The sequence below is a fragment of the Phasianus colchicus genome, chromosome 1, assembly GCF_987193195.1.
Source record: "Phasianus colchicus chromosome 1, bPhaCol1.hap1.1, whole genome shotgun sequence".
Taxonomy (NCBI): domain Eukaryota; kingdom Metazoa; phylum Chordata; class Aves; order Galliformes; family Phasianidae; genus Phasianus; species Phasianus colchicus.
In genome coordinates, this window is record NC_143436.1 from 23751149 (window position 1) to 23756189 (window position 5041).

The window sequence follows — 5041 nt, forward strand, 5'->3', positions numbered from 1 at the left end:
TCAGCGAAACACTTAGATGGATTTAAACCAAAGTACAAGCTTTAGTCCTACTAACATCAACAGAACTTCATCACATAATTGATTTAAGGGATATGTTTAAGCAATCTGTTGCTTAGCAATGAACCTGGGCATCTGCTTATATTTTTTACAAAGGACTCTGTGAGACAGTAGAGCACAGTAGCGGCTGTTTCATATACTTAACAACTCTCTCCCTACTTCTATGTCATGAAGACAACTTAGGAGAAGGCAAGAACAAGATTACAGAGCAAGAGTCTCCTTGCCTATCACAACTAGCACTGACCCATGACTAACATGAATTTTCCTGTCCTCAAAGTATCTTGTCATTCTAAACCTTTTAGTCTTCTAAACCTTTTAGTCTTATGCATTCGTCTGTCTCTTATATTGTGTTAACCCATTCTCTCAAGTCTTTTTCCCTCTCCAATTTGCCTGACTCATCGGTATTTTTTCACAAAAGCTTTTTGTTTCTGCTGTCGCTGTTTCTTTGCTCCTCTGAAGCTCACAACCTCTGGCTGTCGCAGTGAAGGGCCTCCCCCCTCCTACTGGAGTTCTTTGCAGAACACAGTGATTTGGGTTGGGGGACTAAGAGCTGTTAGTTTGGACCATCCCGTGCCTGTCAGTCATGGTGGTTAAAGCTCATCCATGTATGCTGCCATGCTTCCAGCATGCCCTGAGGATAAGCAGTTACACTGGGGGACAGCTCAAGGCTAAACGTGCCCTAAACCAAGTTTCCCAAACCCTACATTGCTTCTGGGTAATCTGTGCTTAAGACACTGTATTTTATGTGATTACTTGCATTGTTTCCTTTACACTTCTCGCCTATGTCACTCTTTTCCCTACAATATATTTTTGCATGGTAATTTCAGTTCTACATTTGTCTGATTTAAAGCTCTTAAAGGAAGGAGAAGGGCTTGAATACAGATAGGTAAATATACGGATAGCAAGATGAACCACTTATTTTATGAAGATTTCACTTCTAACATATATTCTTGAAAAAATCCTGCAGATAATACTTCTGTCCTACAACTCCTATAGCAACAAGCCACAGGTTTTAATGCTAAAACAATTCAAGGTACAACTGCTTAGATATATAGAACTGACTTTTAGCCAGAATTATTATTTGTAATGGTCACTTTTTCACTATAGTTGTAGTCAAAACTGAGAGGAAAAGATCCAATTTTCTCTACTCCTCTGGTGTGTTTTCAACTGTCTTTTGAGAACTCAGAGAGAGAACTCTAGTTTGTCAGAAATAATCAGATTTAATAACCAGATTTCTCTCACAGTTTCTTGACGCTGCTTTTCTTCATGCTGCTGTATCCATTCTACATGCATCGATTTTCCAGTAAAGGCTACCAGGCTGACAATCTAGAAGTTGAAGGAATATATTAAACACCTTGAGAAGATAGAACTTGTTGCCCTCTCACAATGCCTAGTGAAGCTGGCTCAGGGCCTACTTGCAAGAGTAAAAATCATAATTACAGGTCTGTCTTTGGCCTTCTTTAGAAACTGTATGGGAAGGAGCTGAATGGACCCTTTGAGGTAATGGCATCTCCTTGTGTGATAACTAGACCAAGACTGCTATATATTGATACTACCAAACAGCCATGAGACAATAACAGCAGCTTGTCAGTGATGTGATGGCTATGAAAGAGTGGGTTCAATGAAAATTTCACTTCTGCAAGAAATTTAAGACAGATATTGATGCCCAGCCTCTTCCTCAGTCTATGGTCAGAAACGCCGCAGATGGCTCTTTTAACTGGCTTTAAAATCATTAATTAATTTAATCATATATACTGTAAATTTAATAAACAGTTTTGGATTTTGCTAAATCAAGAAATAATAGTTAGATTTTGGCAGCCTTGCATGCCTAACTTAGCCATTTGTCAAGATCTATGCGTGTATGGGTCTAAATTCAATGGCCAAAAAAGTCTCAGTCACAGAGCTTTAGTTCATGAATTGCCTTACCTGCCAGAGTAAAGCTGTTTTGCGAGAAAACCATAGAATTCATAGCATCAAGTCACTGCCCTCAGATTAGGACACTCTACTTTAAGTGTCCCATTATAAACCCGAACAAGTTGCTGAAGCTCCCAAAGGAGTCAGTGGAGATTCATTCAGCCAACACAGCTGATGAAGACTAGCATGATTTTATACTAACCTATATTTGGTCAGTTGAAATACTTTCTATTTTCCACTCTCTATGTCAGCTAGTTCTCCAGTGTGTGATTCAGTTGTCTAACAGCATTTGGACGCTTATATTTTGTGCGCTTATTGGAGTGCATGGCTGACATGCTTAGCACAAGTCATCATTCATATCTGCTAGACCTCTACAGGCATCTCAGAGAACCTGGAGTGTCTCAAAAGACAATAGGTGCCTGTCTTAAGGCCAATTAAGAGAGTTCCCCTTCATTACAGTGGGAGCTCAGGCATGCTTACATGATGATGTGGACATTTACTACCTGGAGAAGTCTGTGTGAAAGAGAACAAACAAAAGGAATCTGACCATGTAGTCTTATGGTTCTGAAACTCTGCTGGGAGTGGGAGGGCAGGTCCTGTGCTCTTGCTGTGCCATATACTACTACTGCCTGTCCTGACTGTACTTAACATATATTAGACAATATATTTAAGCAACGTTAGGAATAGAGAATAATTTCCAGGATTCTCTGCCTCCTAAATACTTCCCTGATTGAATAGCAGCCGGTTCTGGAACAAGGAGCCTAAGGTGGACCTCAGTGCAAGTCACCTGTGGGAAGGTGGAAGTCTCTCTGCTTTGGGACTTCAAGTCCTGAGCCTGAAGAGGAAGAAGGGAGAAACAGGAACGACCATGAGCTGGCAGAGTAGATGGTAAGGTCAGCCTCAATCCCTACTCAGGAACAGGGATTTCCTAGTCTGAGTGCATTAAGGAATGGGGAAGAGAAGAGGATGCCCAGTTCACCAAGAGCAGTGGCGCAGCTCTCAGGAAAGAGGCAGCAGCAGGGGTCAGGGCTCTCCAAAAGCAAGATTTAACAAAAACCTCTGGATCTGGCTGTGATTTTAACATCCTGAATTGAACTTCCTTTAGCACAACCTAAATAGGAGGAAATGTTTTTACTCTTCTCATTAGCTGCAATTCATGCATAGCTGAAATAAGGAAAAGTGTAAAGAAACAAAGACTATAAAGTTGTTTGGGCAACTTGCTGAAACATTACGACAATCACTAGCCCTCTTAAAAAGCCCTGGGAACTACTGATGCTAGTAGCAGCCAAGACAGCTAAAGAAATCTCTTTCTCTCTCTCTCTCTCCCTCTGTTCTTCAATTTGTTGATCTTATTGAGGTGGCAAAGTTGATTTTCCTTATTCGCTGACTATATGCCTGGAATTCACCACCACAGTAATCAACGTGAAAAGAGCTGTGCACCACCAGAGATCACCCCAGGATAAAGCCGGCCTGTGGAAAAGGACCATAGAGAGCAGAAACATCCTCAGGGCTCCTCAGTTCAGAAATCAGCAGTGTGGATCAGCCGCTTGCAAACTGCCTTTCTTCCCTTCTTCTTCAGTGTGTGTTGTGGGGACCCCCAACAGGACAGAAAAGATTTTGGAAAATCTGAAGGAAGTGTTGCTATACGTATTGCAGACACTGACAGGGTGGGGAGGAGGACAACAAACAAATACAAAAATCAGCTGTTGAAATGATGTTAATATATATTTTTTAACTGATCTGCTTTTCAATAAAGTAATACAAATACTGCCCTTCTTAGGCTCCTTAAGCACAAGCACAAAACAGTGCTGTTTCAGGACCCTATGGTTGTGAAAGCTATTTCTGCGTTGACTTGAGGGCAGAATTAAACCTAATAATGTGAAACTGGGGGGACGGGTGTTGGAAATAGGGGCTTTTCATAGTGCCAGCAATTAAGTTTACACTGGGGAACAGCCTAGAATCACAGAATCATAGAGTCATAGGTTGGTTCCATCCATAGGTTGGAAAAGACCTTAAAGATCATCGAGTCCAACCATGACCTAACCATACTACCCTAACTCTAACAACCTTCCACTAATCATGTCCCTGAGCACCACATCCAAACGGTTTTTAAACACATCCAGGGATGGTGACTCAACCACCTCGCTGGGGAGCCTATTCCAGTGCTTAACAACCCTTTCTGTAAAGAAGTGTTTCCTGATATCCAACCTAAACTTACCCTGGCACAACTTCAGGCCATAACCTGAAACAAATTAGAAAGTAGTTTTTGTGTTTAGCCACCAAACAGAAAAATCAATTATTTGTACATCTCTAATTAGGAGTGTAAGAAAAAGCCTTAAAGAAGAGTATGAACCATTTTTCACAGATTAGTGTTCCCATCTTTTTTGGCTGCAGTTGCTCACAGGCACAGCACAGGCCTCACTCTAACCCTTGCTACTACAGTCAGCTATGCAGCCTCCACTGCACCTTTTTGAATTATTAGCAATACAGCATGTCTGAGCTATCTCTCCTTTAAGCCCTATTATTAAACACAGAAGGGATGTAAGTAGCCCTTTTGCACTATGCAGGCAGGAGGTAATTTTGCATGCACGATTGCCTGCTTTCAGGAGAGGTGTGCTTGCCCTGTGTATGATAACCTCGCTGTAGGCGCATATTTTGTGAGCAAAAGTTCGATTCTGATGTTTCTGTAGCACACGTTCAGCTCACAAGATCATGACTTAACCCAAGTTGCTGTAGAATTAAAAATACTAGTTTAATATTTTATGAATTATGTTGCCAGTGTACTCAGATTACCAGAGCCATTTCCTGGGCAGTCTCTTTTGCTTAATTAGGACCTTTTGATAGATCTGTATCTGTTGCACGATTATTTTAAGCTGAGTTTTTCACTTTTTCTATAACCCATTTCAAGTTGGAATTACAATTGCTTTGCTTCCATGTTCTGCACTTGAATCTTATCTACAGAAGAGCGTAGGTTTCTCTCTGCATAGTTACTTTCAGACTCTTCTAAATAAATTTTGTTTTGATAGTTCCTAATATATATGACAGATGATACTTGAAATACTGCAACGCA